Source organism: Meles meles, chromosome 14 (genome assembly GCF_922984935.1).
Source record: "Meles meles chromosome 14, mMelMel3.1 paternal haplotype, whole genome shotgun sequence".
NCBI classification, from domain to species: domain Eukaryota; kingdom Metazoa; phylum Chordata; class Mammalia; order Carnivora; family Mustelidae; genus Meles; species Meles meles.
The window spans coordinates 34,064,408-34,081,349 of NC_060079.1; positions in this window are offsets into that span (position 1 = coordinate 34,064,408).

Consider the following 16,942-nt stretch of genomic DNA (forward strand, 5'->3'; position numbering starts at 1 on the left):
TACTTTTGGTCTCAGCAATGAGAGAGTTCATAAAAATCTTGGCAACACTGGCTTTATAAATATGTCTTCTAAAGGGGTTTATTTGCTCTCCAGTCTTACATCTGTCACTCTGATTGAATACAAAAGGACTGTGCAGGTTTGGGGCAGCTTGTTATGTTTATTTTCACCAATATCCAAATGTGTGAATATAAGAAAGTTAATGTTTTAGAAAACAGTTTGTTTTGTTCTTTTATAGTAGGCATGCATTTTTATATCAATCTGTTTCAGAATAAACCATATTTCATCCAGAAATTGTATGCTTCAAAGACTGTGGTGTTGGTCAATGCACATATTTCATTTTGTTGCATTAAGACCTAACATTAAGCAAAAAAATCTGCAAAACTTTTTTGTTTTATGTTATTTGCACGGCTAGACATTTATTCTTATTAAAGTAAGAAAGAAGCATCACGTATTTTAAAGTACGAGTCATTATATATTTGCATTTTAATGCAAATACACAATGATTGAGGGTATGTAATTGAAATCACTTCTGTAACAATTGAAATACTTAATTATACTGTTGGTTCCACATGCAGGTATAATTATATTAAAGTCTATTTCTTTTCTTTTGGCTTTTATTTGCTTGTAAAAATCATGGGCACTTTTGATAATATTCAGTTATTTTGGTTATTAAGTTCTACTAACTAAAAATTGTTCATCAAAGTCATATTAAATATAAAGAACTTTTTTTTTTTTTAAAGATTTTATTTATTTATTTGACAGAGAGAGAGATCACAAGTAGGCAGAGAGGCAGGCAGAGAGAGAGGAGGAAGCAGGCTCCCTGCAGAGCAGAGAGCCCGATGTGGGACTCGATCCCAGAACCCTGAGATCATGACCTGAGCCGAAGGCAGCGGCTTAAACCACTGAGCCACCCAGGCGCCCCAAATATAAAGAACTTTTAAAAGTTAGCCCTGGAGATGTAGTAAATTTTTAGGCATTTCATATTCAACATTCAAATAGAAAATCTGTTCACTTTTTAAATAAAAAATGAGAGAAAAAATGGAATTCAGCCCCCAACGAGAGCCTGCTTTCTATGAAGAAAATGTATTGATTTTATCATGGTCTTATGAACAATGTCAAGTTGTAATTAAGTATTTGCCAAATAACTTTTCTAGGGTGATTTTGCAGGCCTGGAGATCACAGAGACCATCGCCTTCCTAACAGTTTCCAGACCTGCAGTTAGCACCTGTGTGAATCAGAAACAAACTAAACCCCAATAGTCTTGATCATATAGATGAAATTATCTTTTCATCTATAGGCTTATTAATTCAATACTAGCATAAGATTTTCACATTTGATTTGCATCTTGCGTTGATTGTGTTAATTGGTACACTGGAATAACCCCTGGTGACTGGCCCTCTATTTAGTGACTGTACAGCTTGCTTAGTTCATCAGACTCTCTCCTATATTCCCACTCTCCCCTCACGGCAACCACGTTCATGTAGGTCAGTCTGCGCAGCTACTCACATAACTTTTATTATTCATTCCACACATCTCTGCTTAATATACCTTTGGTTTGCAAACTAATATCCTCCAAATTTCCTAGAGAGGGTCATTTTCTCCCCAATTGGCAAAACATTTTTTTTAATATTTTGAGGGATTATCATGAGAATCCAATGAGAAAATTTTAGTAATACTTGTCCATCAACTTAATAAAGGCCTAAAAATGTTCAAGGCATTGTAAGCCTCAGTCATTTTTTTAAATGGAAAGGTCATGGCCTCTGAATAGATAGGTATTTTCTCTAGTTCCCAAGGAAAGTAGATTGCAAGTGCACTCCAGGAGTACTGCTTTGTTTTGATCTACAATACCCATTTGATCTGAATACCCATGTGACTTATTTTCTTGGCATTCTAGGCTGAACAGTCCATGAACTTCATGTTGCCCTTAGCTTAAGTCTAGATTACAAACATGCCTACACAGATTGTTCTTAGCCTGTTTTCCCCTGAATGTTACCCTGTTCACATTTGGTCAGTTAAAATGGGAGGAATCCCTGTGCCTTATCACCTCACTTCCAAGGAAAAAACATTTAGTGGGAGAAAGCAGGGAAAGTGGGTACTTTTAAACACTTTATTACTCTTGGAAAATTTATCATTATTGTAGTAGACCTGGAGATGAGGATACCAGATTCTCACGATAGGATAGGAAGGGTGTCAATTATAAAAGTTTAAAAATGTTCTTTAGACTTTTTTAATCTCTCCCTGAATCCCCTCTCCACTCTATGCCCATTGGGCAACATAGATATAGAAAATAGTCACCTGGGAGAGGATCCTGCTAAACTCTTTGAAAACCCTATATTCTTCAACATAGTGGGTTTTATTTTTTCCATTTTGTTTTATTTCTTTTCAGTGTTCCAGAATTTAGTGTTTATGCACCATACCCAGTGCTCCATACAATATGTGCCCTCCATAATACCACCACCAGGCTCACCCAACCCTCCATCCCCCTACCCTCTGAAAACCTCAGTTTGTTTCTCAGAGTCCATAATCTCTCATGGTTTGTCTCCCCCTCCGATTTTCCCCATCTTACTTCTCCTCTCCATCTATCAATGTTGTCCATGTTATCCCTTATGCTCCACAAGAAAGTGAAACCGTATGATAATTGACTCTCTTTGCTTGACTTATTTCACTCAGTATAATCTCTTCTAGTCCTGTCCATGTTGATACAAAAGTTGGGTATTTATCCTTTCTGATGGAGGCATAATACTCCATTGTATATGGACCATATCTTTTTTATCCATTTGTCCATTGAAGGGCATCTTGGTTCTTTCCATAGTTTGGCAACTGTGGCCATTGCTGTTATGAACATTGGCATATAGGTGGCCCTTCTTTTCACACATCTGTATCTTTGGTGTAAATAGCCAGTGGTGCAATTGCAGGGTCATAGGGTAGCTCTATTTTTAATTTCTTAAGGAATCTTCAAAGTGGCTGCACCAACTTGCATTCCCACCAACAGTGTAAGAGGGTTCCCCTTTCTCCACATTCTCTCCAATACACGTTGTTTACTGTCTTGTTAATTTTGGCCATTCTAACTGGTATAAGGTAAAATCTCATTGTGGTTTTTGATTTGAATCTCCCTGATGGCTAATGATGATGTGCATTTTTTCATGTGTCTGTTAGCCATTTGTATGCCTTCTTTGGAGAACTAAGTGTCTGTTCATGTCTTCTGCCAATTTTTGGATGTGATTATCTGTTTTGTGTGTGTTGAATTTGAGGAGTTCCTTATAGATCTTGGATATCAGCCCTTTGTCTGTAGGGTCATTTGCGAATATCTTCTCCCATTCCGTGGGTTGCCTTGTTGTTTTGTTGACTGTTTCCTCAGCTGTGCAGAAGCTTTGATCTTGATTAAGTCCCAAAAGTTCATTTTCGCTTTTGTTCCCTTTGCCTTTGGAGACATAACTTGAGAGAAGTTGCTGTGGCCAATGTCAAAGAAGTTACTGCCTATGTTCTCCTCTAGGATTTTGATAGATTCCTGCCTCATGTTGAGCTCTTTCATCCATTTTGAGTTTATCTTTGTGTATGGTGTAAGAGAATGGTCGAGTTTCATTCTACACATAGCTGTCCAATTTTCCCAGAACCATTTATTGAAGAGATGATCTTTTTTACATTGCATATTTTTTCCTGCTTTGTCGAAGATTATTTGACCATAGAGTTGAGGGTCCATATCTGGGTTCTCTACTCTGTTCCACTGGTCTATGTGTCTGTTTGTTTTTTTTTTTTTTTTTTTTTTAAGATTTTATTTATTTATTTGACAGAGAGAGATCACAAGTAGACAGAGAGGCAGGCAGAGAGAGAGGGAAGCAGGCTCCCTGCTGAGCAGAGAGCCTGATGCGGGACTCGATCCCAGGACCTTGAGATCATGACCTGAGCCAAAGGCAGTGACTTAACCCACTGAGCCACCCAGGCGCCCCCTATGTGTCTGTTTTTGTGCCAGTACCATGCTGTCTTGGTGATCACAGCTTTGTAGTAAAGCTTGAAATCAGGCAATGTGATGCCCCCAGCTTTGTTTTTCTTTTTCAACATTTCCTTAGCAATTCGGGGTCTCTTCTGGTTCCATACAAATTTTAGGATTGTTTGTTCTAGCTCTTCAAAAAATGCCAGTGGAATTTTGATCAGGATGGCATTGAAAGTATAGATTGCTCTAGGCAGTATAGACATTTTAACAATGTTTATTCTTCTGATCCATGAGCATGGAATCCTCTTCCATCTTTTTGTGTCTTCTTCAATTTCTTTCTTGAGTGTTCTGTAGTTCCTTGAGTACAGATCCTTTACATTTTTGGTTAGGTTTATTTTCAGGTATCTTATGGTTCTTGGTGCTGTAATAAATGGAATTAATTCTTTAATTTCCCTTTCTATATTTTCATTGTTAGTGTATAAGAAAGAAACTGATTTCTGTACATTGATTTTGTGTCCTGTCACATTACTGAATTACTGTATGAGTTCTAATAGTTTGGGGGTGGAGTCTTTTGGGTTTCCATATAAAGTATCATGTCATCTGTGAAAAGAAAGAATTTGACTTCTTCACTGGTAATTCAAATACCTTTTATTTCTTTTTGTTGTCTGATTGCTGTAGCTAGAACTTCTAATACTATGTTGAGCAACACTGGTGAGAGTGGGCATCCTTGTCGTGTTTCTGATCTCATATAGAAGGCTGTCAGCTTTTCCCCATTGAAGATGATGTTCGCTGTGGGTTTTTCATAGATAGAGTTTATGAAGTTGAGGAATGTTTCCTCTATCCCTGTACTTTGAATAATTTTATTCAGGAATGGATGCTTTATCTTGTGAAATGCTTTTTCTGCATCCATTGAGAGGACCATGTGGTTCTTCTCTCTTCTCTTATTGATTTATTCTATTACATTGATTGATTTGGGAAAGTTGAACCACCCTTGCATCCCATGGATAAATCCTACCTGGTCATAGTGGATAATTTTTTAATGTACTGTGTCATTCAGTGCTCCTGTTTCTTTATTGATTTGCTGCTTGGATGATCTATTACTGAGGGTGGAGTGTTAAGATCCCCTACTATTAATGTATTCATATCAATATGACTCTTTGTCTTGATTAACAGTTATCTTATGTAGTTAGCTGCTTCCGTATTGGGGGCATAAATATTTATAATTGTTAGGTCTTGGTGGATAGACCCTTTAAGAATGATGTAGTGTCCTTGTTTATCTCTGACTACAGTCTTCAGTTTAAAATCTAATTTATCTGATATGAGAATCACTACCACAGCTTTCTTTTGAGGCCCATTGGCATGAAAGATGCTTCTCCATCCCTTCACTTTCAGTCTGGATGTATCCTAAGGTTCAAAATGGATCTTTTGTAGACAACATATGGATGGGTCCTGTTTTTCTACCCAATCTGCAACCCTATGCCATTTTATGGGAGCATTTAGGCCATTCACATTGAGAGTGATTATTGAAAGATACATTTTTATTGACATTTATTGACTGTGAGGTCCTTGTTTCTATAGATTGTCTCTGTAAATTTCTGTTCTATGACACTCTTGGGTTCTTTCTTCTTTTATAGACCCACCCTTAATATTTCTTGTACTGCCAGCTTGGTGGTTACATACTGTTTTAAACCTTGCCGGTCTTGGAAGCTCTTTATCTCTCCATCCATTTTGAATGTCAGCCTTGCTGGGTAAAGTATTCTTGGCTGCATGTTCTTCTCAGTTAGCGCCCTGAATATGTCTTGCCAGCCCTATCTAGCTTGCCAGGTTTCTGTGGACAGGTCTGACGTTATTCTGATGGACCTTCCTCTGTATGTAAGGAATCTCTTTCCCCTAGCTGCTCTCAAGACCTCTTGTCTAAAATTATGATTCATCAGGTTCACAATCAAGTGTCTCAAGGTCTTTCTAGATTCTATGATCTTGGGGGGTGATCTTTCTGCCTCTAGGATGGGAAGGCTGATTCCATTCCCCAGAGTTAGTCAATGCTTACTGAGTTCCTAAAAGCATGGAATACTTTTCTAGATGTAGTGAGAGGTAATAAAATGTATTAAAGGCACCAATCCTTGAAAAGAGTTTATTATTGTTTGGGGAAGATAAGATAGTAATTTTTGATTTTCCGGGCTGCCTATTCAATTCTGCTTCACACTCCATTTGATGACAGTGAATGCATCACCTCTCAGACAGATGTAAATAGTTAGCAACATGGCAGAGTAATTAAGAGCAGGCTCTTGAAATAAAATGTCTGAATCTAAATCTTGGCTCTGCAATTTACTAGCTTTGAAAAGTTTGGCCTCTGTTTTCATATCTGTAAAATGGGGATAAAAATTAATACTCATCTCAAAGGGTTATTCACAGGATTAGAGAGATGTTCTTTGCTAAGGGGGTAGCATAGAGTCAGCATATAATAAATGCCAAAATTGCCCTAAGCTGACTTGTCACCTTAGGGTTTCTATTTTCATGCCTTAACTGAGCTTCATTAATTGAAAGAATGTTTCTAACTTCTACTAGACTAGATTAAATGAAGATCTGGGTTTTGTCAATAGTGTGCTTAATTAAGCAGATCAGACAACAGTATCAATAAGCACTTGAAAGAAACCTTGTTATGGATAAACTTAAGGATAGCTAATATGGAATGTAAGGAAATGACTAAGCATGTGCTGGGCTCTTTCAGAAGACTATCTCATGATGCATGGCTGCTGTCTCGTTGAACTCTGATGTATTCAAGTAACATATATTTTTTTCAAATTACAGTAACTTTCAATAGGCATTTACAACTCTTTTGTACTCTTCTGCACAATTTGGACCCCAGTTTTTGAATGTATCAGAAGTTCATCTGCAAATCAGTTGTTTGGAATTCAGAAGACATTTTTCAGCAGGAATAATGCTGGGAATGGTAGTTCTCAGGCCAACCCAGGGGATTCAAATCTCAACCGAAGCCTAGTATTATATCAAACTATGCTTGGCTGCCATTTCTAACATAGATTTTACATTTCTAGTTAGTATGCTAGAAACAAATACGCTGCCTGCAGCACTGATTCACTTGACACAGCAGGACAGGCACGCTGGTTGTCCCAGGTTACCAATAAATAATTTGTTACCTTCTCATTTCTGCATAAGATAATTTGACTCTTTATTTCTGTACCTTTGCTGAAGAGGACATTTGAATAATACAGGATCAGAGTTGGAAGAGAGTTTATATTCCTTCTAGTCCATACCATTAGATGTGATTGAAACACTTTATTTTTCCTCTCTTACCTTCTCTGCCTAGTGAGCCGATTTAGAGGCAGAGGCAAGGAGGGGGGTCTATTCTGCAGAGGGATATGGTAGGTTGTCCTGGAAAGAGCAAGGGACTTCAGGTCAATGATAACATTTTTCTTTTTTAAAGATTTTATTTATTTAACACACAGGGAAAGTGAAAGGGAAGAAGTAGGCAGAGCATCAGGCAGAGGGAGAGGGAGAAGCAGGGTCTCTGCTGAGCAGGGAGCCCAAAGCGGGGCTTGATCCCAGGACCCCAGCATCACAACCTGAGCCAAAGGCAGCCACTTAACTGACTGAGCCACCCAGGTGCCCTGCAATGTGTTTTTGCGGATGCCCTCGTCTCTGCTCTATGAGCCTCCAAAGACGGCTAAAATTTTCGTTACTATTTCTGTAACTGTAACGCTATTTGTCATAGCGGTCCTCTCTCCAGATAGAACACTACTCTCCTTCCCATTCAAATATCTTTCTTTACCACTCAGAAAAAGATCACATTTTAAAAATTCTATCTGAGTGGGTGATTAATTTCATCATTGTGTTCTCTATGGGTGTAAAGTATTTCCGGATGTCAGTTTACAATTAAGACAGAAAAAAAAAATAACCCAAAATGTAAAAAGTCTATAGCAGTATCAAAATTGGATAGTCTCTTAATGTCAATTAAGAGAATATTTTTCCAATTTTTGTTACTTTTGCTTTGAAAGCACCCATATAGCAGAAACACTGCAAGCATTTTGTTAGATTGTGCTTTTTTAAATGCTGCATTTTATGAAGCTTTAAAATGGATTTGGTATCAACATACTAAAGACTCCTACACTAAACAGTACCAAGGTATCAGCTGCCATTACTGTGACATGGAGATTTATGCCTAAAAATATCTCACACAGAAGTGAGGGAGGGACAATACAGACAGCTTTGTCACTTAGACATCATCTCCTAGTAGTACATAGGCCTAGCTGCTGTGCTCATTATTAAGATGATTCCCCCAATTTAGGGAGACTAGATTTCTCCAATTAAATGCTTACTATCTGTGGATGGCACTAGCTTTGGTGTTACTTTAACTTCTCTTTGTAGGGCTTTGTGATCTAGTGACTTCCTCTTAGCTTTCTGCATTTAAATGTTTGTCTTTGCACTTTGGCTTCATATTGTTTATCAGCAACAAAAGCAGCTTAGTGCCAAATGTGTAATACATTACTCAATACACCTCAGCTTTTGTAAACCAAAGAATCAATGCAGCTGCATCATTCCACCTTTGATTTGCTGTGCTCAACAGAAATAATGTGTGTAAAATGGTATTACATAATGAAGCTGCTTCTACCATTTTGACAACAGCCACAGGGCCCTGAACAAAGCAAGGTGATTGGTAATCTTGCCACTCCCCTTTTTTTTTTTTTTTTAATATTTTACTTATTTATTTGAAAGATAAGAGATCACAAGTAGGCAGAGAGGCAAGCAGAGAGAGAGGGGGAATCAGGCTCCCTGCTGGGCAGAGAGCCCGATGCGGGGCTCGATCCCAGGACTCTGAGACCATAACCTGAGCCGAAGGCAGAGGCTTTAACCCACTGAGCCACCCAGGCACCCGGATCTTGCTTACTCCTTAATTTCCCTCTGTCCTCCCGCAAACTGGCCAAGTGGTGGGGTAGGTAGCACCAGGTTCCCTCAGTCAGCACTATTCTCTCTTCTCTTTATGTCCCAGATTTTTGTCTTTCTCCAATTCTAATTCCAGACTTTATCCTTTCACCTGGCTCAGAGTTTTGCCTTCACATTTTGAAATAAGATGACAAAGCAGAGGAAATTAGAATGCACCCTGGAGAGCGTTCTCTCAAAATGCGATTCTTTCTCTTCACTTACCTTCAATTTTTCTTTTCTCTTTTGTTCCAAACTAAGTGCATCCTTATTCTCTACGATTCAGATAAGATAAAACATCCAATAAAAAAACAACAGTTACCTAACATTTGTCTGGACCCTGCTTCCTTCTACTGTCAGTTTCACGTGGGGTGGTGTGGAAGGAGAGCGAAGAAGGAAGAGTAGAGGGCTTGGAAGCTGGAGAGAGAAATGGATGGAGGTTTCCACAGGGAATTTTGGAGACCAGAAATCCTGGTTGAAAAAATGCCTGATAGAGTGGATTTTTATTTGTGACATGAAGACCAGTGCTGATTTTTGCTTCCAGGTTGATTCAGGGGAAAGAAAGGCTACCCTTGAAGCCAAGCCACATTGGTTTAGAATTAGAAATTTAATTCAATATAAAGCCCATTAAAATACTTCCTCCAGATGCCTCTCTTTCTCCTTTTATTTCTGCCACCATTCACAAGAGTTCTCTGAGCCTAGCCTCTTTCCCAGCCTAAATTAATCTCTGTTCCTTTCAGTTTCACCACAAAATTAATCTTCCTGAAACACTACTTAGATGACACTCCTCTGGTCAAACATCCTGGAGGCAGGGAGACTTGGCTGCCCCCTGCTTAAGTTTGAAGTGTAATATTATTAGCCTGTCAATGAAAGACTGTAATATATCCTTGACCCTCAATTATCCAATGGTTCTCCGTTAGTTATCTTCTGCTGCAAAAAGACCGAGCATTTTATCTAACTGAGTATGGTTAAAGATGTTTCCAGACAACATTGATTTACCATCAAGGACTTATTAAGAAGTAGAATCCAAATCATTGGAATAAGTTCCTTTCCTATGTGAGCATTCTGTTCTTCTGTAATTCCATTTGTATCCTCTACATGTCAGCTAACCAGTGAAGTATTAGCAAAAATTGCATTAATGTAATTTCTTTCATATATATGAAAGAAATTACATTAATATATATATCTATCTATATATATATATTAATATATATATCTATCTATATATATATATAGATATATATATATATATATACACTCTATATTCCTTCTATGGTTCCTTCTTTCTCCAAATTGTTCTCTTGGCCAGTGGTTCTGAAAGTGTTGTACCCAACGCATCACTTGGGAACTTGTGAAAAAAATGCTACTTCTCAGGCCTTACCTAGGACCTAGAATTAAAATCTGTGGTGGTAAAGTTCAGACATCTGGTTTTTTGACAAATAATCTACCTGATTTTGATGTAAGCTAAACTTTGAGGGCCACTACTCCAATACCTGTCAGTTCAGAGTTCATTTTTCAGAATTAAGATTTGGTATAAAAAAATACTTTTCTGGGTCATACCTACTACAGAAAAATTGAACCTGAGTTATTAGTGTCTATTAAGAGTATGAGACACTGGCACACCTGGGTGGCTCAGTCGGTTAAGCATCTACCTTTGGCTCAGATCATGATCTTGGGGTCCTGGGATTGAGCTCCATGTCAGTGGGCTCCTTGCTCAGTGGGGATTCTGCTTCTCCCTCTCTCTCTGCCCACCTTATGCATGCTCTCCCTCTCTTTTTCAAATAAATAAATCTTTAAAAAAAGAATATGAGGCACTATCTGAAATTTTTGGAAAGTGAACCCCACACAACCTAGACTTTCAAATAGACAAAATCATATACACATACATGTAAAAATTTAGTATCACCATTCTTTTTCAGATGTGGTTTAAAGAGCTTTAAGAATATTACCTCCTTTAATCCTCAAAATAAACAAATGAGGAATGCAATGCCCATATAGTTTAAGTAAACTAACAAACATTACAAAGCTAGTTGGGAAAAAGCAGGAATTTGAATCAAGTAATATAGTATTCCATGCTTTTAACCACTACTTTGTGTTACCTATTAGCAAATGTCCTCTACTTAGGGTTATTTTATTTTTAAAAATATAATTGTGTCATCTTAATCAGAATTTTAAAATTTATGTAAAACTTGGAGTACTCCCCCATTATGTTTTATTTGATCTTTGTTTACTTCCAATTGATAGTAGCTAAGTTGAGGTTTATTGCAGCTATATAATAAATTTATGTAATTATTAGGTTGTTTGAACACATCTGTTTTTGAGTAGAAGGTACTTTGCCCAATACTTTTATAAAAAAAATTGTCAATGTAAATTCACTGACAAAGAGGTTAGTATTTAGTTTTAATGCATATCAGATGATTGAAGACTGTAGGTTTTTATTCCGTGCAAACACAGTGATAGTAAATAAATCATTTCAGATGTTAAATATAAAAATCATGTTATTTACCAATTAGTAAATACCACCATTTTCTTTTCTAGGGTTAATAAGTAGAATCTTTCTCTACAACATAGCTAATATATTTTAGTGTTTGTAAAAGTACTAATATGTAGCGTATTAGAAATAAATTACAAATTGAATTGTTACGCAGATTTAGAGTATAATCTTTGTTAGCTACATGTGTTAGCATGAATTGCTTTGCAGCATATCAAACAGAAATCTGATGAAAATTAACATGAGCAAACATTCAGTAGATGGTCTTGGACCAGTCAATCTAGAATGTAGTTATTTTAAAGATTTCTTTTAAATGCAAATAGAAGCAACTGATCTCATTTAGTAAATACTAAAGTTAGAATTTTTTTTGGAAAGTCATCCATCAACCCACTTTCATTTTAACACTGTGTTAAAAACAATGGCTTTTTCCCCACTCATTGTCCAATGCAAAGGCATTTGAAGATACAAATCAGTAATTCAAAAGTGCTGTGAGGTAAACTGCCTCTTGGGGATTCAATCACTGTTTGATTTAATGTTGACTGTTTAATCATATTATAAACTTCTCCAACAGGCCTGCATAATTGCCTCCTTTGCAGAAAAGAGTGAACAGCTTACCTTGCAATTCCAGGTCCTTAGGAAGCCCATTACATTCCTGAAAACACCAAAAGCTTTGTCAGCACTTCCATTATCAACTTCCGTTTCTAGAGTTGAGAGCTGGCTATAAAATTTTTCTCAGGACTTAAAATTGACATTTAATGATTTGACATGGAATAAATGTTATACTCTGGTAGAGGGTGGGGTTCTTTTGCTGTGCAATTCAAATTAGGTAAATTGTTATTTCCCAGAATATGGCAAGGCATCATAATAATCACTGCTATTTATTTAGTGCCCATTTCCTGCCAGGCATGTTATATATACGCTATATTGAATTCTTTTTAGCTAACTCAGTAAAGAAGAGGGTGTTATCCTTAGTTTGCAGATGAGGAAACTGATGCTTAGAGCAGTAAAGTTCCAAGTTTCCAAGTTTGTATGGTAGGCAACTGAGCTTAAGGGCAAGTTCATTGTACCACAGAGCTTTGTACTGTGGGATTGTTGATTACCCTCACCCATGCAGGTCTGGTAAGCACAAGGAATAAGAGCTAACAACAAAAAAAAGGATCTTAACAATTCAACAGTCAACCTATTTCACCTCAAGCCAGAGGCAACTGTCTCATTTCCTAGCCAATTATACCTCCTACGGATATTTTTGCTGCCCATCTTGAAGGGAAAAATTACACTATCAAGTCAGAATTAGAAAAAGACATTCTACTCTTGACAGCTTGCCATGTTTCTACAACAAACACCTATATGATTAGAGAAAATGAAATTTGGAAATAATTACTTTAATCTGAAATGTGAATGAATCAGTGTAGGTGTTTTTATTAAAAAGTTCACAATAGTTATAATTCACTATCTTAAATAACAATCATCTCCTACGTAAGTTCTCTATGACTTCTTTAGCAAAAGCTCTGTAAATACTTTCTAACAGAGAAAGTTTAGGCACCTGACATCAAGGCTAATATGACAGATCACATGGCTCAGCATGCTGGAAATTCATTTTAACTTAAAATACATCTAAAATTGTCGGTGAGTAAGTGCTGAATAGTGTTGATGGTTATGCTAATTCTGTGGCACCTTGACTTTGGGGGTGAAAGCAAATTCAGAGACAAAAAAACCGGCATTCCTGTTTTTAAAAAGGCAGAATATGTTGCCCTGACTGAAAATTTGGTTTCTGCCCATTGTGCTTCTATGTTTCCCACTGTGACCACCATCATCATCAATATCAAGGGTTTATTAGGTATCTGTTACTTGAGGAGTGCTATACAAGTTGTCCTTAGAAGGAAGTTAAGGCAGACTTCTATCACCTTGATGTACCTTGTGTGTCCAAGGCCTATTATTGATTTGATCTTTTAGTCTGTCTTCATGATTGATTGTGAAGTGACCAATTATAATAACTAGGCAGTGTCAGGACTGAAAATTTAACGGCGAGAATAGCCAAATTGCCTCTGGCCATGTCCTTTAAGATTGTCAACATTTAGCATCACACCCTGACTCCATGATGTTTTAAATTCATTAGAGAGACAATACCATCAAATGTACCATCAGCAGAGACATAGGGATAACCAACTCTTAATAAAAACGAGGCTTATTTTGTGTAGGGAAGAGCTGATTTTTCAATTTTTGATTGAGAGGATCTGATTAGAAATCTTAAGCTGATTAGAAATCTTTAGATGATATTTAGATGATAGTTATAAATTTAATTGGGTTTTATGTCCACAGGCTATTTATAATTTAGTAGCAGCTGAAAGGAAACCTGTATAAAAACAAAGATTCTAACAGTTATTTTCAATGCCTAAACTGGAGGGGTTTAGTCACCTGAGGGAAAGTGAGACTCAAACACATAGTACATCTTATAAAAGAAAGTCATTATTGAAAACAGTAATGCTTTAGCAGACATACTTTATCAGAGAAGCTGACCCAGTTTTCCTGGCCAAAAGGCCACTGGGAAGCTTATTCCTTGGTAAGCAGGATGATTCTTACAGCCACAGTAGCAGACAAATCTGGGTTTGAATTTATATTCTCTTTTTCCCTGAATAAAGACATGAGTGATGAACCATGTATCTCTTATATATTTTCCGTTTTCTCATAAATCTTTGATGATTTCCAGAACCCTGTCGATTGTGGGCCTCCTAGGAAGTGAGTGGGTTGATTAGGAAGCCCCAAGTTGCTGGATTAAAAATGAAAATGCCTCTGATTCTGAAATCTGTGTCAGGACAAGTTGTCTTGTGCCATTTGGCTTGTCTGTGTCTGATCCTTGTTGGGTGCTCTGCACATCTTATGAATTCTCCCCAGTCAGGATTTTGTCTTAAGTGCAGAAAACTGATACCTGATTTTTTAGTTTTCTTAACTGTGTTTTTGTCCCTGCCTAATGGTCTTAGAGAACTGCTTAATACAAAGCAAAGAACAAAATTTTAGGACAAGTATACATGTGTGTCTGCTTCAGTCTAGCTTCTTGTTGTTATACCTGAGGAGGTCTTGGTTGGCCTCCGGGAGGGCTAATGGCCCTCCGAAACTGAAGGTCAAATTCCTCCCACACAAGGTCAGAGAATAGTCTGACCAGCAATGGTTATGGCCTCAAGGAGCCACAAAGGGGCGGCAGTGATCATCTTGGTGATTCAAAACCCCCAATTCTGCTCTTCTATGAAGGCGATGAAGTAGCTGAGGTAGGTTATGGTGACATTTAGTATGATAGACTGCTAAATGCTCATCACACCCATTTCTTCTTCTTTTTGGGCACGTATTAGTCCACACTTCTCAGTTTCCTTTGCAGAGAGAAGTGACGCTCTGACTGAGTTCTGGCCAGCAAAATCTGAACGGACATAATATGAAATGTTTCCATGTCTGAGACATGAAATTCTTCCTCCTGTGAAATTTCCTAATGATTAGTGATGTTGAGCCATCTTTTCACATAACAGTTGAGCATACATGTATCTTTTTTTGAAGAAATGGCTATTAAAGTTTTTTTTACCCATTTTTAAATTGGGCTATTGGTGTTTTGCCATTGAGTTATACAAGTTCTCATATTATTTTTTTTATTAATTTCTTATCACATATCAGACTGGCAAACGCTTTTTACTATAGGTTGCCTTTTCATTTTCTTGATAATTTCCTATGTGATGCAGATTTTTAGTGTGATATAGTCCCATTTGTCTATTTTGGCTCTTATTGTCTGTGCTTTTGGTGTCATATCCAAAAACATCATTAATAAGAACAATATCGGGAAGCTTACTCATTACATTTTTTTCTAGGAGTTTTACAGTTTCAGGTCTTATGTGTAAATCCTTAATCTGGACAAATGGCCAATAAATACATGAAAGATGCTCAGTGTCACTATTCATCAAGGGAACACCTGTTAGGATTAGTATTGGAGAAGATATGTGGAAAGTAGAGCAATTATGCATTATTGGTAGGAATGCAAAACGATACAGCCACTATGGAAAATAGTATGGAGGTTCCTCAAAAAATTCACAATAGAACTAACCTAAAATCTATCAGTACTACTTCTGGGTGTATATCTAAAGAATTGAAGTCAGGATCCTTAAGAGATATCTACACTACCGTGTTCATTGCATCATTATTCACATTATCCAAATATGAAAAAGATTAAATGTCCATCAGCAGACCAATGGTTAAAGAATATATTTTAGATGCACAAAATGGAGTTATTCAGCCTTCAAACAAGATGGATATTCTGCCATATGCAACAACATGGATGAACCTGCTCAACATTATGGTAAATGAAATAATAAACCACAGAAGAACAAATATCACATGATTCCACTTATATAAGATATATAAAATAATCAAGTTCATAGAAGCAGAGAATAGAATGGTTGGTGCTAGGGGTTGAGGGAAGGGGGAAATGGAGAGTTGTTCAGTGAGTATATAGTTTCAGTTATGCAGGTTATAGAGATGTGTTGTACAACATCATGACTGTAGTTCATAATACTATATTGTACACAAAAATTTAAGAGTGTAGATCATGTATAAGTCTTCTTCCTACAATAAAAAAAAAAATAACAAAAACCCTCTTGTGCAGAATTCTTTATACTCTTTCCCCACTCCAAAAGCTTGAGGTGGGGCACGTGGATGGCTTAGTTGGTTGGACATCTGCCTTTGGCTCAGGTCAGGATCCCCGCACTCTGGGATTGAGCCCCACTTTGGGCTCCCTGCTCAGTGGGGAGTCTCCCTCTCCATCTGCCTCTCCCCCAGCTCATGCTCTCTCTCACTCTCTCTCTCTTTTCTTCTCAAATAAATAAAATCTTTAAAAAATAACAAAAAAAAGCTTGAGGCAAAAATGGAAGGAAACTGAATCCCTGGATAAGATATTTGAGCCAATCAGGAAAATCAAAGGCAAACTTTAAATGACTGAGGAGTAAAATTCTGTGATGTAAAAATGCTGAGCTTTGGGGTTTATAGCTTTAAAGAGTTATGATTACCTAAAGTGAGACAGCCCTTTGTATGTTGATATGGGATGTTGCCAAGCCTAAGACTGAATTTTGTAGTATTGGTTTAGTAGTCAAGGAATACATGATAAGGATACTAATATTAATGACGTGAAAGATGGAGACCTATGTGATGTAAGATATTTGGTCAAACAAGTGTTACCTGTGATGCTTGATCCTACAGACCTAGGGGACAGGGACTATGATTGGGAAGAGTCAATGTGTTGGCTTTCACTTTTGCTTTTTGAAAAGGTATTATAAGAAAGTGAAAAATTCATGAAAGAATTGGTCATTCACAAGAAGAATTGAAAAAGGAATAGAGAAAATCCAGAAACTCGGGCAAAAATGGTGGCAAAAATTATTACTAGATCCCCAAAAGTAACACATAAGATTTTTAAAAAATTTTGAGCAACAAGGCCCAGTAAGATTTCTGTAATGTACAAAATGACTGAGCCTATGGCAAAAATCAGGTTAATAGTGTCAGTTTCTCATGTGTTGTTTTAGGTATACTGAAATGATTTTTAAGCTGTATTTTATGTA